The sequence below is a fragment of the Myodes glareolus genome, chromosome 8 (assembly GCF_982192425.1).
Source record: "Myodes glareolus chromosome 8, mMyoGla1.1, whole genome shotgun sequence".
Lineage (NCBI taxonomy): Eukaryota > Metazoa > Chordata > Mammalia > Rodentia > Cricetidae > Myodes > Myodes glareolus.
Genome location: NC_142033.1, coordinates 39,776,384 through 39,798,392, shown reverse-complemented (window position 1 = coordinate 39,798,392; position 22,009 = coordinate 39,776,384). Strand labels below are relative to the sequence as shown.

At 45.4% G+C, this 22,009-nt stretch overlaps 1 long non-coding RNA gene across 1 annotated transcript in view; it reads left to right on the top strand.

Moving 5' to 3' along the window:
• Nucleotides 1-8,247: 8,247 nt before the first annotated feature.
• The window catches only part of LOC146893833 (uncharacterized), a 72,306-nt gene continuing 58,544 nt past the window's right edge, over nt 8,248-22,009 (top strand). Inside the window, exons 1-3 of the long non-coding RNA XR_015738565.1 lie at nt 8,248-8,947; nt 12,069-12,327; nt 15,587-15,853. This is a non-coding gene — a long non-coding RNA (uncharacterized LOC146893833). The remainder of the gene's footprint in view (nt 8,948-12,068; nt 12,328-15,586; nt 15,854-22,009) is intronic.

Sequence of the window (22,009 nt, the reverse complement as noted above, 5' to 3'; positions counted from 1 at the left end):
ACCCAGCTCCCTGGATGAAGATTTCCATCCCGCCCCTGTGTGTGATATCCTGGGTGGGTGGTATAACCCTCGATGGGTTAGGCATGCCACTGCATCCATTTTTCTCATGTCACCAGAATGATCTCTCCAGACTCACTCTTGTATGGGAAGAACAGTCTGTGATTGCCTGCTGTCCTGACACCTTGCCCAAGGGGAACGGACACAGGGAGGGTGGGGGAGGCCACCCAGGATCCACCCACGTCTTCCTTTGCCTCGCTGGCTGGCAGTGTTTCAGTAAATGAATGGCATCCACCCTACACTGGTTTTTGCTATTCTGGATTTCAGAAAATAGTTCAGTTGCCAAAATTGGTTGAATGAGCTCCTTTTAAAATTAGTCAAGTGATGAAAAGTGCCGCTTTGCCGGGTTGTTCTAACAAGCCCCTTTCACGGAAGTGTCCTGTGGGATAAGGCTTTGACAAGAACGGAGGGCTTACAAAGTTAACACCAGACCTCCTCTGCTGTCCCCTCCCAGGGGAACACAGACCGTCCCTTAGTCTCCCTCCAGAAACCGGAGGAGCAAGGTAAATGAAGGCATGGATCGCCAGCAGGTGATCTCACACCAAAGTATCCAAAAGATGGAGACTAACACCTGCCATTCCTCAGGTCCACAGTGTCCTTTCTGGGCTTCTTATGTGAGCCTGTCTGGATGGCCTGAGGCTTTAACCTTAGCGATTTAATTTCAAATTGGTTCAGTAGCTCATGTTTATGGATAAATGGGTAAAACAGTAAAGATCAAACGCAAAAAATAAAATTACTATGGAATTGAATATTTCAGAAGGCCGAGTCCAGTAAATGCTAGTGAAGTGTGGTGTTCGGAACGAGAGGCCCCCACTTATGATAATGCGCCTAACAAGGAAATGAGATTGACACAGCGATTCTGTTTCCCTGTCCCCTGAGGTTAGAGATTATGCAGGGCGTGTTGCCGTTTTTAGCTTCTTTGGTAATTCCTACGGTGAGAGACGACACTCTGCATATTTTTCACGTTGCTCTTCTGTCAGGTGCCAGGGTCTTTGAGGTGGCACAGAAAATGTTCTTCTTCCCTGAGCTGCGGACTCCCTCCCTCCCTCCCTCCCTCCCCACCCTGCAGTGGCCCAGTGCCCCTTTGCCAGGGCTCATTTCTTTATTTATGTTCCGTTGCTAGGGAATTCCATGAGCCTGTCTAGCAACAACCGGTGCTGGGTGAGATGATCTAAGGGAGCCCTGGGTTGATAATAGGTTTACCGTCATTCGATGCCTCGGTGTATACACCAGGCCGTCCAGCAGGCAGGAAAAGTGAGTTGGCTACACAGAGAGCAGCATGGCGCGGAAGGAAAAGCAAACTGGGTAGGCGTCTTTAGGACAAAGCAGTGAGGATGGGATCCACTGCTTGGTGATTGATGCTAGAGCTGGGTACTTGGTAACAAGTGTCCTCAGTGAACCCCGCTGTGTTAGTCGGGTTTCCCAGAGCAAGAGAACAGTCCCTTAGCTGGTAGGTAGGTAGGCAGATTTGACATGGTTTTATTGGCAGTTTATGATGGAACAGCAGAGGGCTTAGCATATTTTGTTAAGGAGATTAGAAGATACATTCTGATCTCCAAACCTGGGCTGTGCTCAAACCGGTCCACTTAGGGTTTGAGTGATGTGCTGGCTGACTGCTGTATATTCCAAACCCCCAGGCAGGTTGCCTACCTGAACAGGGGTCCAGGAACCGCTTCCAGGTGTGCCTAGGTGCACGTAGTCTACGTCATGAAGTAACTTCACGGAGACTTCCTGAAAAGTGAGCAGTTTGTCCTAGGAACTTCCCTACCGCGTTACACTTCTCTGCCTTTAAAAAGAAGCCTTAAATAGTCCAGGTTCACTGTGGAAAAGGCAAAAAGGAAAATACAGTCAACAGCGAAAACGTTACCCATAATACTTCTACCCACAGATGGTGACTATCAACACAGACTTACGTGCATCTTGCTGCTCTTTCTTTTTTCTTTCTTTTTTTCTTTCTTTCTTTCTTTCTTTCTTTCTTTCTTTCTTTCTTTCTTCTTCTCCTTCTCCTTCTCCTTCTTCTTTCTTTTTTCTTTCTTTCGTTTTTCCTCCCTTTCTTTCCCTTCCTTTCCCTTCCCTTCCCTTCCCTTCCTTCTTTTTTTTTTCTTTTTTTTTTTGGTATGGTGTTTACATGCTTAACAAGTAAAGAATTCTATCATACAGTTTGTCTAAGGAAAGTCCCCTACCCCCCATTTTTTCTTTCTTCCTAAAAATGATAGTGGTGGTTAGGGGTGTGGACAGGGAACTGGCCTTTTTGAGTGTTGAACAGTGTGGAGTGTTTTATTTACATTGCCCGATCACTCAGGACAGCGGCCCAGGAAGCCAGCAGCAGCAGCAGGCCAGACTCCCTGGCACGTCTTCCATACTCCCTTTGACAGCCTCTTTGTCCATGGAAATTCTCTTCCTTGTTTTTTCTTTGTTGTCTCTGGCAGATACCTTCGATAGTTTTGGTCTACAGCTTTGTGAAGTTTTACCTGGGCTTTGGTTTATTTTTGAGAGAAGGACTTGTTCTAGAGCTCTGGGCCTTGCCTCTATCCTGACAAGATGATTCAATCTGGGAATCGTTAGGCCTCTTCATCTCATTTATTTCTTCTCCCTTCCTGCTTTTGTGTAGCCCCACCCCCCAGCTTCCAGCCGGACTGCAACTAACTGATTTCTGAATATGGTTCAGTATTATTTTTAACTAGATCTCAGTTGTTTGATTTTACCAATAAAGACTCGGGAACCAGATGTTGGGGTGATAGCCGGCTAGCTCAGAGAGCAGAGAAACCAACCAACTGACTGTCCTCCTCTGCTGACGTCCCGGAAGCCTCCACCAACACCTCTCAAACCCAGTGTCCTTCCCCTCTACTTCCTGTGTTTTTCTGTCTGTCCTCCTGACTCCCTCCAGCTCTCTCTCTCTCTCTTTAGTATAATCCCATGTTCACTTCCTGTAGACTGGTTGCTTTCGCCACCTCTTGACCTATGGTTGACTTTATTTATTTATTTCAAGCAGAAAGCTCTTGGATTAAAGGGTGTGTGCTAGGGCTGAGCCACACCACAACTGAGAAACAGGCTTTCCAGTAAATCACGAAATCTCGGGGTTCACAGTGTGAAGTATCCTGCCGCAGCCCAGGGTCTGTAGCTCCTAAGATCCATGTGCAACCTCATGTTGGGAAGAGAGAGATCCTCTTTTTTATCTGTGCCGTCTGGCCATCTCTTTAGTATATTTAGGGGACAGAAGTGCTACTTGTGCATTTTGAAAAATGACCTCCCAGCTCAGCTTTGAAAACTTCAGTGGGAATGCTGAAGGTGAGTGGTGGGTGTGGGGGAGCATTTTGGAAGTCTTTTTTTTTTTTTTAAACTATGTAGCCCTGGCTGTCCTGGAGCACACTATGTAGACCAATTGTTCTCGAACTCATAGAGATCCTCCTGCCTCTGCCTCCCAAGTGCTGGGATTGAAGGTATGCGCCACTACACCTGGTTCTCATTTTGGAAGTCTGGAGCTTCATTGCATAGCTTCCAAGGCCTATAGCACCACCACCAGGGTTTAATGAAGTGCCTTGGGTCACATCCCTTCTCTGCTCAAGTGTGGCTTTTCCTTTCTTACTCAGGCCACACCCTACGCAGCACAGGCACATTTCCGTCCGTCCTTGATCTCACCCTCTGTCTTCACCGTGCACCATCCTGTGTGACTCTTTCTGGAAAAACCAAGGAGTTCACGTTCTCTATTTTCTGACCGCTCTGCTTGGGCCTCTCCTTTGAGGCACACCACTCCCCTCTCCAGCTCTGTTCAGTCTGTCCTTAGCTTCTCAGTGTCAACTCCAGAAAGAGATCAGGTGTCACCTTCTCAGTGAGACCCGCCCTGACACAGCCCCAAGTGCCCAGAGCTCCTGCCTGCTTTCACCACATCCTACAATCCTTGTGAGCTGTTGGCCTGTCCTCCCTAGCGTGGCAACTCCAGAAAGTACACGGTTTTGATTGCTGCAGTAGCCCAAGCACCTAGAACAGTGCCTTACTTGATAAATATTTGTTGAATGAATGAACCAGAAGCAATTTCCTCCAGGTCAAATGACCATGACCAGGGAACCCTTCCTAGATAAATACAGATGTCTGCTTACTAATGGAATAGATGGCCTTTCGTAAAGAGACTGTAACATAAAATCTCTTTGAGTCTTCATCCCCATTGTGGACTTAAATATGTATTTCTGTGGAGAAAAAATTTCGCAGGGGATTAAGCAAGGATTGGGCAAGCTTCCAAGCCTGTGGTGTTGCTGGCCGCCGTCAGGCCTGTTCCCTGCTGTCATGGCTTTTACTGTTCAGTTCTTGCTCTTTTTGACACTTGGTGCCTGTGGGGTGATTCTCATGTGCTCTCTGTCTCAGGGAGGACTTTTTTTTCCCAACTGTCCAGATTCTCTCCCTCCCTCCATACTCATTATTTTCTGAACTTCCCATTGTCTTGCTTCTTCTTGGGATTAATGTATGCTGGTGTCTAAAAGTTGTCAATCACTCCCTTGCAGATACAAGGGAAGTCACAACATTAGGAACGCAGATTTCATGTCTGTGTCCTCACTGGCCCTGAAGCAGCCCTAACAGATACTCCTCGGAGTCCCCCAAGGCAAGTCCTGCGGTCTCCATGCCAGCTGTAGACAGTTTACTGGCTGCCATGGTCTTTCTCCTGCTTTGGTTCTTCCTAGCTGAGATGTGTGACAGAGACCACCCTCATCGGTGGTCATACACATCCAAGATGGTGTCTATGTCAGCGTTGCTGCCTTTGATTCTCCCAAGGCTCTGGCTTTCCTGGTGCCAGGAAGAAGTAACATGTCGAGAGATGGCCCAGTGCCTCTGGGCATTGACAAGCAGTGCTTTTTTTTAAAATTTATTTCTTTGAGTTTTGCTATTTTGTTTGTTTAGTGTCTGGTTGCAACTTTGGAATGACAGTTGGCCTAATTTGTCTTATTCCTATCAAAGTTTCAGAAGTCGCAAGGTCAATTTGGCTTGGACCTCGAGCCTGAGATGCGTGAGCTTCCTGACCCATGTAGGTGTTACTGTGAAGAATTTGAATGATTGGCTGAGGGAGCATGGGATGGGAACATGATCATGTCTTATTCCAAAGAGTCACTGTTTTTATCTTGTGTAGGGGACACTGTTCCTTCAATAAGCCTGGTCTTTTACAGATAGCCATGGTTGGGAGTGGTGAGATGGCTCAGTGGGTAAGAGTACTTGCCCTTCAAGCATGAGGGCCTGAGTTTGAATCCCCAACACTTCATAAAAAGCTGGGTTAAAAAAAAAAGCTGTGCTTGAGTGAATGTGCCTGTGATCCCAGCACTGAGGAGTGAGTCCCAAGAGTTTGCTGGCAGGCTAGCTGCTGGAAGCTTCCAATTCAGCGAGAAACTGTTTCAAGACAGCAAGGCAGAGAGTGATAGAGGGGGCACCCTGCTCCAGTGAGTACCACATGGGAACGTGTGCACACATGTGCACAGACACACACAGGCACACCATGTACACACATGCATGCAAACTACCTATCGGCACATGATTCACGTTTCACCCATTTGTTTATTTTTTAGATTGAGCATTGACATCATGCTAGAGGATGGGAATAAAACAGGGAGCCACGAAGCTCAGGTTGAGCATTGACGTCATGCTAGAGGATGGGAATAATACAACAGGGAGCCACGAAGCATGGCACCTGCCCTTCCAGAGCTTGCTTATAGTCTAGTAGGGGAGACAGCTATTAGTCAGCTAAAGATACACAGTGATCCCAGGGAATGAGGGATAGCAAAGGCGTAGTCCAGACTTCCTGAGGCTGTGTGGGGTGGGGAGGGTGGAAGTCTCCTGGGCTGGGAGAAAGGAGGCAGGGATAGCATCTCTGAGGGAGTGACAGGAAAGGCTGAGGGACAGTCATTCAGAGAAGACACCCACTCTTCTAAGAGCAAGAGTTCTATAACACAGCCAACTGTCACTCAGAATAGAAAGCTCCAGCAGGTAGGCTGCAGTGTCAGCCGTGAGTTGAAGTAATGTCCAAAATAGCCTGTGTCATTTTCTGGGACCTGTTTCCTGCTCTGACAAAACTTGAGTTAAGAGAATGACAAGACTCTCTCAGCAGAGGGTTTGGGTGTCTGATCTATATATGTATTTTTCTCTCTCTCTTTCCTCCACACCTGTTTACCTGCTCTCTCTCTCTCTCTCTCTCTCTCTCTCTCTCTCTCTCTCTCTCTCTCTCTCTCTGGTTATAGACTTAAGTACTGTGGTGTCTAGCTCCTGTAACATGAAGGCCGGCTTGTTGGGGTATCTGTCCCCGCCCGGTACCCCACAGCCAGCAAGTCCCAGAGAAAATCAATCACACAGAGATCTCTATAAGTTATAAAGCTGATTGGCCCATTAGGTCAGGCTACTTATTAGCTCTTACAACTTTTGTTGCCCCATTATCCTTATCTACGTTAGCCACAGGGCTCAGTACCTTTCTCAGCTAGGCAGGTTACATCCTGTCTCTTCGGTGGTCTGTGCAGGAGTGGTGGAGGGAGCTTCCTCCTCTCTAGCCTTCTCCTATTCTCATTGCCCCGCCTCTACTCCTATCTGGTTGACCCGCCTCTACTTCCTGCCTGGCCAATCAGCGTTTTATTAAAATACATGATTGACAGAATACAGACAGTTCTCCCGCCCCAAGCTCCTTTGTTTGGTTTATTTAAATCATTTGCCAACTGCAGTCCTTTGTTTAAGTGTTTCGTGTTTTTAAGGTCAGGTATATATGTTAGAAGTTGATATAAGTTTTTATCGTCTGCTTGGCATATTTCCCATCTTTTCTTGCCCATCCACCTCTCCTTTTAGCCTCCTTTGTTCCCTAGGCAGTTTTACTCCTACTTTCGTGCCATGCATGCACACACAATTTTATATCTCTATAAAATCTAGGAACCACAAATGAGAGAAAACATTTAGGTGTGTTTTTCAAAGTGGACTAGTTTCATGCTGCTGATGACAGGCCAGACTAGCCCACACAAAGCCACTAAATGTATATGGAAGAGAAATCCTGCATTGTAAAGTATAGGTGGGAGAGAAAATAACTAAGAATGAGGTAACTAGAACTTCCAGATGGAGGTTGAACATTGGGCCTGGCATGCAGCATCATAATAAGCATAAGTATTTGAACCTTTATTTTTTTAATTGTTGTTTTGTTTTTCAAGAGAGGGTTTTCCTGTGTAGTAGCCCTGTAGTCCCACAGCCATTCAGTCCCAAAGAAACACACAGAGGCCTACATTAATCATAAACCAGTTGGCCTATTAGCTCAGGCTTATTAACTCTTACATCCTATGTTAACCCATAATTCCTGTCTGTGTCAGTCATGTGGCTTGGTACCTTTTATCAGCGAGGCATTCTCATCTTGCTTCCTCTGTGTCTGGGTGATGACTTCAGACTCAGCCTTTCCTCTTCACAGAATTCTCTTGTTCTTGTTACTCTGCCTCTACTTCCTGCCTGGTCACCCATCTGTACTTCCTGTCTGGCTACTGGTCAATCAGTGTTTTATTAAACAATACAAGTGACAGGGTATAAGACCATTGTCCCACTGACTGTTCCAGAACTCTCTTTGTAGACCAGGCTGTCCTCAAACTCATAGAGATCCACCTGCCTCTTCTTCCCATGTCTGGCATATTTGAACTTTCTTTAGAAGGTTTTTATTTTTTGCTTGAGGTTTTTGTGTGTGTGTGTGTGTGTGTGTGTGTGTGTGTGTGTTCTTCCACAGCATAGGTCTTTTACTCAATACCTATTCACCCAACATATTTAATAAGTATTTACTATGTAGGCACTGTATCATGAATTGGTGGAAAAATAAAATTTATGTCTTACTGAATTGGGAGGCACGGGCAGTTTATATATGGAAAGACATGTCACGACAGTCCCTGCTGAGAAGGAAAACTGCTAGTGGACTGTTTTCATTAGCTCTCTATGGCTGTAATACAACACCATGACCAAAAGCAACTTGGGCAGGACAGGGTGTAGTTCAGCTGTGCTTCCACATCTTACTCCATCACCGAGAGAGTCGGAGCATGAACTGAAGCAGAAGCCTTAGCAGGGGCTCTCACTCTTCCTCATGCTGCCACCCTGTAACACAGTCCTCATGTTGTGGTGAATCCCAATCTTAAAGTTATGTTTGTTGCTACTTCATGACTGTAACTTTGCTACTCTTATGAATCATAATGTAAATATTTCTGGAGATAGAGGTTTGTCAAAGGGGTCAGGACCTACAGGTTGAGAACCACTGCCTTGGAGGCCTGCTGCTTACTGGCTTACTCAGCCTGCTTTCTTGTATTATCCAGGACCCCTGCACAGGGATGGCACCTCCCTCCCACATCAGTCACTAATTATGAAAATGCTCCCTGGGGCTGGAGAGATGTCTCAGTGGTTAAGAACATGCACTGCTCTTGCAGAGGACCTAAGTTCAATTCCCAGCACCCACATCAGTCAGCTGACAGCTGCTTGTAACTCCGACTCCACAGGATGACCCTAGCCTCAGAAACATGCGCATATACAGACAGACACACGTGCATGTAAATCAATATTAATAAAAGTATTAAAAAGAGAAAATGCTCCACAGGCCAGTCTTATGGAGACATTGACAAACCAACAAACACCAACCAGGACCTGGAGAGAGAAGAAGGGAGGTGGAAGCATCCAGACTTCCACAGGGCGGCCAGGGAGACCAAAGAGATAGCATTTCAACACAGACCTGGACAAAGTATGAGAAGCGATGTGACTTTGTATGGGAAGACTAGAGAGAGGGGACCAAGGGGCCAACGTCTGTGTTCTCGAGGGATCCAAGGAGGACTGAAGTAGCTGTGGAGTGCTTCATGGCGACAAGAAAATGGCCTGGCAGGAGGTGGGAGGAGAAAGTGGCTGTGACGCCAGAGATTGACAGGTATGACCAGAATAATCTGGGCAATGTGTGAATGTTGAGTGTTTTTTTTTTTTTTAATTTTGATTTTCACTTTATGTGTGAGTATTTCGTCTTTATGTATGTTATGTGCCCTTGGACGCCAAAACGGGGAGTCAGAGTCTCTGGAACTGGAGTCACAGACAGTTGTTAGTTAGCTGTTAGTGTAGGTGCTGGGAGCTGAACCCCGGTCCTCTGCAGGAGCAGCAGGTGCTCCTAACCACCAGACCATCTCACCAACCTCTTGAAGCTGAGTTTTAATCTTGTGCAGTAGATGGTTGGAAGGCCTTCACTAAACTGTGACAGACTCTGTACATGTTTTATCAAGGCTGTCAGGAGTGGCAGTGACCCTGGTTGTTAGGCTGGGGTGGTTGTCACTAGCAGGGTTGCCATTTTCTCACCGTGTTCAAGGCTTCACTTTTATCTACTTCAGATATTGGCTTCCTCATTCTCACGCTTTAAAAACTAATTACCGGGGCTGGAGAGATGGCTCAGTGGTTAAGAGCATTGCCTACTCTTCCAAAGGTCCTGAGTTCAATACCCAGCAACCACATGGTGACTCACAACCATCTGTAATGAGGTCTGGTGCCCTTTTCTAGCCTGCAGACATACACACAGACAGAATATTGTATACATAATAAATAAATAAATAAATATTAAAAAAAATAAAAACTAATTACCATTACTCTTTCATATGACATTTATAAAAATGAGTGGACAGTGATAGGAAATGAATATCCCATATATTGTGCTCTCTTAGGAAAATGTGGCAATGGTTAGCTGGTAGCATTCCTCACTTTGGTATATCAATATACTATTGCCATTGGAGATCTGTGTGATTCTGTGTGCCACCACAAAGGAAGCAGGGCAAGGCAGGGGTAAAGGCTGCAGAGAGAATTTTGTAACACTGTCAATTGTGTGAGAATAGAAACTCATCTAACAGGTGGAGTGTTGGCCACACATAGTGACATGCGCCTGTCATCCTGGCACTTGGGAGGTTGAGTCAGGAGGATCTGGAGTTTGAGGCCAGCCTGGGTTACGTAGTTAGTTAAAGGCCTGCCTGGATAAATAGAAGGAGTGGAACCTGTCTCAAAAACTGAACCAGAATAAAGCAAAATATGTGTGTGTGTGTGTGTGTGTGTGTGTGTGTGTGTATGTATGTATGTCTCTGTGTGTGAGTGTATATCTCTGTGAATGTATGTGTGTATATTACTGTGTGTGTTTGTATATGTGTGTGAATGTGTACATCTCTCTGTGTGTGTGCCTGTGTAGTGTGTGCATGCATGTGCATCTGTATATGTCTCTCTGTGAAGTGTGTATGCATGTGTGTTTGCATGTATGTATATTGTGTGAGTGTATGTCTGTATTGTGTGTGTATGCATGTGAGTGTGTACGTCTCTCTCTGTGTGTGTCTGTGTGTGTCCATCTTCAGGACCTGGTGTTGTGATCAAGAGGAGTGCAGAGTGGAGGATTAAAAACGTGTCATAGGTTGCAAATAGAGCTCATCCTTTTTGCTTCTTCTCCTTTGCATTATGAAAACAAATATGTGTGTGGGGGGAGTGTCTAATGACTGATGTTTTTAACATCAGTGTAAGAAAATCTTAATGACTCTTATCCTGAAAAGGCACCACTTTATTGTTGCCTGACATTTACTAAATAGCAACTATATATGAGCTTCATGGTTTCAGATATGATTTATTTAAAAAGAAGCAACTCCTTTAACACTTGGAGCTTCAGTAGAAAGCTGGGGGGATGCTTAGGGGGCAAAACACTGACTGCACAAGCATAAGGACTGTATTTGGGGTCTCCAGAGCCCAGGTAAAGGCTAGGTGGGTGTGACAATCTGACTGGAATCCAAACAGTGGGAAGACAGAAGTAGGGGATCCCCAGAGCAGGGGTTTAGACAGACTGCCCATATCAGAGAGTTCGGGCTTCAGTTGAGAGACTCTGCCTAGGCGAATGAAGTGGAGAGCAATTAAGAAAACAGGGAGTGGCCTCAGATCTTCATTCCCCCCTCACAGACATGTGCACCTACTCATGTTTGTGTGCTCATATACATACAAACACATGCACACTACACACACAAACCCCCACATGTATATGCATCTACTTGTATTTGTTTGTTCATACAGATACAAACACACACATGGATACACACTACACATGCCTCCCGAACATGTACATGTGCACCTACTCATATTTGTGTGTTTATATACATAAAACACATACTGGCATACACACTACACACACCCCACACATGTACATGTGCACCTACTTGTATTTGTGTGCTCATATGCCTACAAACACATACACGAATACACAACACATGTGTGCACATGTGCACTCATGAAAAAGAATAAAAAACCTTTAGTGGCCGTTACTCACAGGCTTCCACTTCTTGCTAGGTTCCAAGTCAGGCATTTTGCTTGCACTCACTCGATTTATTTCTTTTTCAGTTTATGTGTGTGGTGCCGGGGATAGACCCAGGGCCTCATGTGTGCCAGGCAAATGCTCACCACCAAGCTACATTCCTTTCTCCATTCACCCCTTAAATCCCAAGCAGCCCAAAGCTCGGTATTGCTTCACTCATTCCACGGAGAGCAAAGTTGTTTAGCATTGCAAAGTGAAGGAGTGGCAGAGCTGAGCCCGGAGCTGTTCTGGCAGCTTCCACGCTGTATTAGTGTGGGTTTCTACATTAACGGTGAAGAGACACCATGACCATGGCAACTCTTATAAAGGAAAACATTTCATTGGGGTGGCTCATTACAGTTCCAGAGGTTAAGTCCATTATCATCCTGATGGGACATGGTGGCATGCAAGCAGACATGGTGCTAGAGAAGGAGCTGAGAACGCTACATCTTGCAGGCATCAGGAGATGAACTGACACAGGGTGTTGAGCTTATATGAGAACTCAAAGTCCACCCCCACAGTGACACACTTCCTCCAACAAGACCACACCTACTCCAACAGAGCCACACCTCCATTCTGTGACTGTTGAAGGGAGCCAGGTCCTAGAATAGGAAGGGTCGTCTGTCTAGGAATGACTTGGGGTGTGAGGGTCTACGTGCAGAGAAGTTTTACATGCTCTTTTCCTTTCTTTTGGCAGATGCTGGCGACTGGACCCAAGGCCTTACACGTGACAGACAAGAGCTTTACCTACTAATCAACTTATATGTAGTTACAAACGCATAACAACTTTACCTACATTCTTTGGACTTTAAGATATAAAGCATAATATTGATTAAAGGTTGTATATTGACACTAAATGGGAAGGACCAGACGTGACATCAATAAATGTACCGAGGTCTCAGTGCAGTCAACAGAGACTGATGGAATTTGACATTCTTCAGCTGCTGAAAACTCAGGTTAGGTTGGGTTGACTCTGCTCTGGAGTCTGTTCAGTGTCCTTCCCTGACCTCTCCCCTGTCTCTGCCTCTCTCTGTTGCTCTCCCTTCATCTGACAAGAAAGGTAAAGAGTAATCAACAGTTGTATTTAAGTGGAGCCTGAGGCCAGCAAATGTTAAAACGACACTGTGAAGTTACAGATATTAAAACAGTGCCTGGGCGGAATCTAGCATCAGGCGAGGATGACCACAAGGTCGCGGAGCAAGCTCCCTGCTCTCATAGAGCATAACCTAAAGGTGGTAAGGCTTTTGAAAGAGAGAAATCACCCGTGTCTGAAGAAAAGACTGTGACACACCCAAGTGACTATCTGTTTTTCGAGACAGGGTTTCTCTGTAGTTTTTGGACCCTGTCCTGGAAGTAGCTCTTGTAGACCAGGTTGGCCTGCCTCTGCCTCCCAAGTGTTGGGATTAAAGTCATGTGCCAGCACTGCCGGACTCCCAAGTGACTATAAATGTCCCTCGTGTGTTGCTTTTTGTTTCACATAGATCCCCGCATCTAGAGTTTACACAGAGTCAGTCAAAAATCCCATGGTCATTCTGACCGACCCTTTTGGGTTGATCTAGAGTCAACTTTACTTTTTACATTACAAAATTTACTGCCCAGAAGACTTCACTTCTACCAGGTTTTGAACATGCAGTGTATGAAGAAACATGACTTTGAACTGAACAAGACCCAGAACGCACCCGCCAAGCCAGTGAAATGGCTCTGTAGCTAAAGGTACTTGCTGCCAAGCCTGACAATATGAGTTCGATCCCCAGAACCCACAGGATGAATGGAGAGAGTCGATTCCTGTGAGTTGTTCTCTGACCTCCATCCCATGAGTGTGTGTGGATGATCACTAACGACTTGTAAGAAAATAAAATAAGGCAGCTCAAGAGCTCATTTCTCGGCGTCTTTTCTGCAGGAAGGTGCTGGCTTTCTTCAGTGAAAGCCTCTTTGTTTGCTGGGGATACTACTTTGGGAATGCCCCCAAGGCTTTCAGCCTTACTCCTCTCCTTTGTTTGTGCTTATCAGTTTTACAGCTGCCAGCCCTTGGAGGAGCCGTGGTGTCAGGTTACAGTTTCACTAAAAGGTGGTTTCTTTTTAAACTGTGGTCCTGGGGATGGGACTTAAATGCATTTATGCCAAGTAAATAATTGGAACTATAGACAAAAGTCTTTATACAGAAATATAAATTATTGGGTGAATAATCAAAGTTATTTACTGTGATAGGAATTTACTTGTTATACATAAAAACTGTAAGTAACCAAAGATGATCATAACTTTGGTTATATGTTAATAAAACTGTTTAAGAGAGTATGGATACACACACATAAGAATATTGAAAAAAATCAAGGTATTTGTAGTGACTTTCCCTGACATTATAGGTGATTTTCATTTCTCTCATTGTTTTGAAGTTCTCTAAAACTTCTACACATGTTCTCTCTACACTTTTTTAAAAAAAAAAAAGAAGAAGAAGATTCAGCTGGGAAAAAAAACAATTAAGGATGTTCTCTTTGGTTTTTGACACATTGGAAGCAAATTTTCCTTGGATGGTTACCCAGTTAAATGGTCACTCTTTAGTGCTGCAGTGTGAATTAATTTACATACGTCTTTGTAACCAGAGAAAGAGAACAGAACAGGAAGGTTGTATACACCAGTCTAATCCAGACTGGATTCTTTTCTCTTCTGATTCGTAAAGAAACTAAAACATTTCCGTTGGGCTCCTAAGGACCATAGCACTGTTAGTATGTGACATGCTTCATGGTGCCCTGTGTCAGGGAAGAGGCGCAGAGGCTTAGGGACCAGGCACTGGGCAGAGGAGGAATTCCCGTTCTGTACTCTTTTTCTTCTTAGTCTGTCCTGGGATTACACCAGCACGTGGTGGGCTCCTAAAAGTTAGGATGAAACATTGCCTCCCGGGCCTCCTGTAGCCTTGAGAACTTTTGTGTATTGTTAGTCCTGTGTGATGTTAGCTTCAATTGTCTATAGGGCCCACAATCACCTCAGAAGAGAATCCCAAGAAGCGATCAATCTACCTTGGGTCCACGGGGGAGAGGCGCTTGTCTTTGTGGGGTGGCTTTACTTAGTTGCTGTAGGAAGACACAGTCCACTGTGGGTGGCACCACTCCCCAGCCAGGGGTCCTGAACTGTGTGAGAGAGGAGCAAGCGAGCAGGTCAGCATGTTTGCGGCCAGTGTTCTCCACTCCCAACTGTAGATGTGACATCACTGTTTGAAGCTCTTGCCTTGACTTCCCCACAGCGATGGCCTGTGACGGGAATTTAAGCTGAAATAAACCCCTTTATCCTCTAAGCTGCCTTTTGTCAGTGGGTTTTATTGAAGCAATGGAAATGAAACTAGGACACTTTGTATGGATAACCCAGATTTTCAGTTATTCAGAGTTCTCGCCAAGTCCTGTGCTAAAATGTGCCTCGCGTTCCCAGGGCCTTTTCTCTGTGTGTGTGCGCGCGTGTGTGTGTGTGCGCGCGCGTGTGTGTGTGTGTGTGTGTGTGTGTGCGCGCGCGCGCGTGCGCGCGCGCGTGTGTGCATGTGTGTGTCCAGGTACACAGATAGTGTAGGAGCATGTGAACAGATGGGCGCATAATTGTGTGTGCATTCATGTAGAGCCCAGAGGACAGGCTTGGACAATGTTCCTTAGATGCTGGCTATGTTTTCTTGAGACAAGGTCCCTCACTAAGGAGGTTCATCTGACTGGTCCTGAAACCAGGATCTGCTTGTCTTTGTCTCTTTAGGACTGGGATTATAAACACACACCACCCCGGCTAGCTCTTTACCCTTTTAATGTGGGTTCTAGGGATCAAAGTTGGGCCGCGCCTGTGGGGCAAACACTTTACCAAGGAAACTCTCTTACCAACCTCCCAAGTTCATTTATTGCTTTCCTTTTTCTGTTTTGTTCCCAAGGCCTTTTATTGGAAGATGTGTTCAATGTGACTTTCTGTTTAGGGTCAGGGGCTGAGAAGGCATGGTGACCACTAGTCACCTAGTGGTCTAGGTCATGGTGGTCATTATTAAGTGTAAAGGAAAAGGAGAAAGAAGGTTTCACTTTAGGTACTTTGGATTTCATGTCAAGTTCTCTACCATGTTGCTGTACCCCAGCTCTCTGGACTGGCACTATGTGTTCTTAGCAAGATTGTCAATAACTATAACTATAACTATAACTATATCTATCTATCTATCTATCTATCTATCTATCTATCTATCTATCTATCTATCTATAGAGAGAGAGATGGATGTCAGACTCCCGGACTCTGGGAGTCAGCATGAAGATGGCGGTTAATGGCATGAGTTTGGGTCGGTGGATGAAGACCAGTGGTATGGGACAGATTCCCAGACAGCCATCAGAGGATGCTGCAGAGCGACCTGGAAACAGGAAGAGAAGAGGCTGAAGAGAATGAAACTGACACCAAGAGAGGGAGCATTTTCTGAAGGAGGAGTGGATTTGGTTTCTGCAGGTTTGGAGACATTTAGCAAAATCGGAATGAAAGGTAAGACAATATGCCAAGTCATAGTTACTGACAATCTTGTTAAGAACACAGTGCCAGCCTAGGGAACTGGGGTATAGCCACATGGAAGGGCACTTAATCTGGCACATACAAGGCTCTGGATGTAAACTCACACTAGAGAGAGTAAAGAGTTTACGGTAGATTGAGAAAGCAAGCAAGAGTATTCCAGTGAGACTCTGTGATAGGGAAGAACAAGCCTGAGTAGGTGTTATTATTCTGTGGTTTCACCTGTAAGAGGGGAGATGGTAGGACATGCACACACTGAGGGATTGTGAACTTGGGTTGTGCTCATGGGTTGAAACCACAAGGCCCAGAATGAGACATCCTTTGAAAGCAGTTTTGTCAGTGTAGTTAGTTAAGAGAAAGTCACAGTGGTCTGTGGTATGTTCCAAATCTAGCAAGATGGGTGGTAGAGTGGTACGATTCACGTGTGGCCTCCAAAGTTTCTTAAGTGATGTTTAGTGCCAAGCGTGGTGTGAAAGGTTTGGGAACTTGAGGATGTAGCTGCCCTTAAACAGATGAATGGAATCTCCGGAGGCGGGGGTGGGGGGGGGTGGGAGGTGGGAGAGGGGGACAGGAATCCCTAGGCTTTGAGAGTGAGCCTGAGTCCTGAGTGGGTTTTCTTGGGTTTGACTTTGTGGCGTGGTTTTTTCTTCCATATTGGTTGCTCCTAATATTGCTTTTAGTACTAGGCAAGGCACCCAGGAAGGGCTTCACCTGGCTTTAGCCAGTGCCTGCCCAGGTCCTTTTAGCATTCAGAATTGTGAGCTAAGTAAGCCACTTCCTTTATAATGTTCCCATATCTTGGTTATTTCATTAGTGGAGAAAATAGACCATTGCAATTGGTGTTCTTATAAAAAAAAAGGGGGGGGGGACTTTAGGTATGAATGTACAAACAGGGAGACTTACGTATGAATGTAGAGGCAGAGCTTGGGATGACGTGACCATAGCCAAGGATCACCAAAGATTGCCAGAAAGCCACCAGAACCTAGAGGAGAGGCCTGGGTCAGACACCTCTGTGGCATCTTTAGGGAGAAGACTTTTTCAGACACGTTTAACTCAGACCCTTCGCACTATGACAGTACATCTCTGTGTTCAAGTTGTTTGTGGTTCTCTGTGCTATCAGTCATTGTGGTCAGGGAGAGGGGGGGGATGAGGAGAGACAGAGAGCTGGGTGGAGAGCTAGTTGAAGTCCTGGTTCAGAGCTAGTGCAGTATTCTGCCTAATGACCATTTTGGGAAATGAACTACAGACAACACGGACATGCCTGTAGATCAGAGGGCTATGGTCTTGTTTGAGTATGAAACATCTCCTACAGACCCCAGTTGGCGATACTGTCTTGGAAGGTTCTGGAAACTTTAGGGGGCCTAGTGGGTCACTAGAGCCTGGGAGATGTGTCTCTGGGAGCTCTCTCTCTTTTCCTGAGACTCCCTTTTCTCTCTCTCTTTGCTTTTTGGCTGTGTGTTGTGAGCTATTCAGCTCTGCCTTGCCTTTGTTACCGAGGCCTGAATAATGAAAGATTATGAATTATCACCCCTATTGTTTATGTCAGGCATTATGTCATCATTAATGAAAGTTCTGATAGAGGCCATGACCAGGTTTTTGGTGGCTTGCTTTCTACCTAGAGGTCATTTCTGTATTCCGCCCTCTAGAGACAAAACTTGTAGTGAGCTTTAAAAAAAAATGATCTCTTCTCTGTTGCATAAGACCAATAAAATCTAGTATCACAAGGCTTAATTCATAACGCTTTCAGAGCTAGCAGTTACCGTAAGACGGCTATATAAATCTGGGAGTATTGACGGAAAGCGTTCACACCGATGTTTTCAAATACCTCAACTGGAGCAGGAAAGTGGGAGGGAACGGCTAACAAATTGCACTCAACAGTAGTTTAACAAATTGATTTCCACTAAAATGAAAATGAAGAAAGATTCATATCTTGACTGAATATTAATTCTTATGCTCTTTATAGCGAGCCAAATTAATCTTTAGGGTGAAATTCATAAGCCAACCAAATGAAAACTACATGCTCCAACAAGAAGAGTTGAAAACGTATTCGGTGAGGTTACGCTGTTGCTTGGCTCCTGACTTGCTCTTCATGTATTTGTTTTTTGGGGACACCGATGTATTTCCAGATGATGGCTACCTTATTTACTTTGTAAATGATCTATGATGATGATTGTGTTAAAGGGATACAGAGAATGTTCTAGACAGGAGAGAGGCTGTTCTGTGTTCATGCCCGGGAAGGTTGGGTATGAGGAAATGGTGATGTGCGAAATGAGAAAGGGGAGAAAGAGGCAGTCCACAGGCAGCCTGCTAAGCTGGGTGCTCTTGGGCGACCTCCCTGGGGCTATTTCCTCCTCATCTTGAGCACAGAGTTAAGACCTACCGGTTGTTGTGTGTTGTGTGTTGTGTTCCAGAAGAGTGTATGCAGCAGTAAAAGCAGGGAGATGTGAGTGTGTCTTCCATCTGAGGATTCTTAGTGGAGGCAATGTTGAGACAGTGGAAAGCATGGGGCTCATGGAATCGGCTAATTGGATAAACATTTGTCCTCTGCTTCATTCCAGCACGTGGTTGACACTTAATCACATACCGAACGTCCCTGAGCTTTTCTTCCTCTGAAGTCCTTATTACTTAAGATTGTGTATCAATGGCAAGAGATGTTATAAAAGACAGCACCTGACTGCGTGGTGGTGGCGCACGCCCTTAATCTCAGCACTCGGGAAGCAGAGGCAGGCGGATCTCTGTCAGTTTGAGGCTAGCCTAGTCTACCAAGTGAGTTTCAGGACAGCCAGGACTACACAGAGAAACCCTGTCTCAAAACAACAACAACAACAACAACAACAACAACAACAACAAAAAAAGATAAAACAAAAAGACAGCAACTGACACCATGGTTCTGAGGGCTACTGCTGGTCTATGTGACACCTTCATATGTACTGAAAGAAATTCACTTTTTCCCTCAAGTGATTTTACTTCTGCCAGCTAGATACTTGTTAAAACATATTGATAATCAAAACAAAACACTCAATTGTTATTTGCAGGAATTTGTCAGAAAAAAATATCCCCATCTATGGTGTCTGTACTATGAATGTGTGCGGCACGCAATCTGCAGAGACTTACATGGTGTGACACATACGGATGCCAGAGTGGCGCATTAACTAGTCCTTTCCTCATTCTGCCTCCAGGCAGCACATTCCCGTGCAAAGCCTTACCTGAGCCAGCTACATCCCATGAGGAACTGTGATGACCCCCTAGAGAGGCATCTTTGTGGGAAGCAGAAGTTGTCAAGACTGTTCTCCACTAACTCTTCAATTTTGCTGGCTTCAGCCGTACCTGGAAGTGGGCGGACGTGTCCAGGCTGTGTTCCCTTTATCCTCTGATCTCCTTATCTCCTCGGGGCAACTTATGAATGTGAACCCTGAGGAAATCAAAATGAGTCCCCTACGGGAAAGAGCAGACCAGCCCAGTTATAGGGGAAAGCCACTGACTCTGGACCAGGAGCTGGAGCTCACCCTTCAGTCTTGTCTCTGTGAGAACATCGCTTTAGCCAACAGCAGTCCCCAGTCACCCTGACACATGTCACCACAAGTGATGGTTCCAGTGACTAGCAGGTGACCATCCAACACCAGCTTTGTGACCTTCACCTTCATGCTCTCATGGCTGCCAAGCCACGGATCACATTTCCTGAGTTACGGCTCTGCTCAGTACTCGACACCTCTACTTTCCATGACGGAAGTTGCCTTATTCCGTCACTACCCTGCCGTGGCCACTCTGTCATATCCTTGTCTATTGTTCATCCTTCTTTATAATCCACAGCCCCCTCCCTCCCTTTCTCTCCCTCATCATCTCATTCAGAGTTCAGGATAATTGATGTTTTTTAGATAGCTTGGATTCTTTCTTCTGCCACATGACCATGGCAACATGCTGATCTGGGGTTTGCCTACACACCTACCCGGACAACTGGGTCTCACAGGCTGGCACTGGGTGGCAGCCCTTCCCTAGACCTCAGGCATGCCAGGTCATTACCCTGCCAAGCACCTGTCACCACCGCCTGACAGCTCACTTGCTCCCTCAAGCCTCCCTCCACATCTTCCAACCTACTGTCAGTGATGAACGAATCTTTGAGAAAACGAATCTTTGTCTTTCTGTCCCCAGGTTCCAACCATCTTCCCTCTCCTCTTCTGCTACACCCTCCCCGTTACCTGAGCCTCTGCCCTTCCTTACCTGTGGCCCCTCAACTGCCTCCCTTTAGCCAGTCCTTTTTAGAAATTGCTCCAGTGTTTGTTTTCCTGGTCAGACCTCTGAGAGACCCTGATCTTTCTTCACAGCAGTCGTTACTGTGATAGTTTCATGCTTAGCTCTGTTTGCCTCATCATTGGTTCCCATGGTAGATGGCAAGTCTCACAAAGGCAGGGACCACAACCACTCTAAGTCCTTAGCATGATGCTTGGTACTTTCAGGTCAAGTTACTGAACTTTTGATTGACTGGGCCATCTGTTAGACTTTGGTTAAGTCAGTTATTAGTGAATGTAAGTGTCCTCATCTGTATTCACTAAAATAGTGTCCACAGACTCATGAAATGATTATGAGAAGTATTGAGTCATTATAGTTTTTAAACTGTGTTTCCATCTAGGTGGGTGTCTGTTAATTCCCTGCTATGAAAGATGAGAAAATTAGCACCCCTTCTTCCATTAACTACCCCCAACTCCTTGTTTTTATCATATTATATATTGTCAAAGTTTGTAACATTTACGCCTGCTTTGTAGCTCTAATTCAGTTATTTAATCTTATTTTCTCTTTACACTTTTTTTAATGTGAATGTGTTTTGCCTACACATATGTATGTTTGTGGGCCGCTTATATACCTGGTACCTATAGAGGCCCAAAGAGGGTGTTGGATTTCCTGGAACTAGAGCTACAGATGGTTATGAGCTACTGTGTGGGTGTTGGGAATCAAACCTGGCTCTTCTGGAAGAGCAATAATGCTGAGCCATCTCTCCAGCCCCTCAGTTATTTATTCTCAGTTTTCTATTTACATGATCTCATTTCTCACCACCAATATCTATTTAGATTCTTGCTTGTAAGCAACAAAAGCCAGCTTTGGTAACTTTAAACAGGAAAGGCTATTCGGTAACTCAGAGGTGGAAAGGACTGGGAATCCTGCTCCACCTCAGGAGCTTGGAGTGTGGTAGCTTGAATGGTAAATGTCCTCCATAGCCGGCCTTTTCAACAGTTAGTAGCGTGTTTGGGGAAGTTTAGGAGCGGCTTTCCTGGGGAAGTATGTCACTGGGCTGGGCCTTTAGAGTCTAGTCTAGTTGTGGTTCACGCTTGTTGCTCTGTGCTTGTAGTTCAAGAAGTGAGTTCTTAGCTTCCTTTTCCTGTTGCCATCCTTGCCACCTGCTGCCATGCCTCCCCACCGTTATGGTGATGGACTTTTATCCTGAAGCCGTAAACCAAATAGACCCTTCCTTCTGTTAAGTGTCCTTGCTCGTGGTTCTTATTATAGCACCAGGAGCTCTGTTTGTTCCTTACTCTACTTATTTGGCTGTTACGGGCAAAGGTTTTCCCCACTGCTCGACTTTAAGCACCGTGGGTGGGAGATGTGCAGGTAGGTTTACCATCCTGCATATAAACTCCCTGTTTGCTTAACCCATTTCCAAATGGCTTTTTTTAAATTTATTGTCACTCATGAACCAACAGTTCTAAAAGATGCCACGCCATAGATGTCATACTTTTTGGTGAAAACAGAGGTACTTAACATATGTCTGCTCAAGTGCACTTTCTACATGAATCAGGGACAGGAGATCTGTGGTCAGGAACCTCTCTCTCTTCCTCCCTCCCTCCCCCCTTCCTCTTCCTTTCTCTCTGTCTCTCTCCAGGGCTGTCATTGGATCTGTGATTATTCTGAGAATAGTATGATTGTTAATTTTATACGTCAGTTCAGCTAAGCTAGAGTAGCCAGGTGTTTGTAAGACACCACTCTTGATGTCCTTGTGAAAATATGTTTTAGATGTGATTGACGTGTAATTGGTAGAGTGTGTCCAGAAGACTGCGAGTGGTTCTCATGAATTCAGCTGAAGGCCCTCGGAGAGCAATAACCACAGGGAATTCTGCACGTGGATGGCTCTGACTTGAGCTG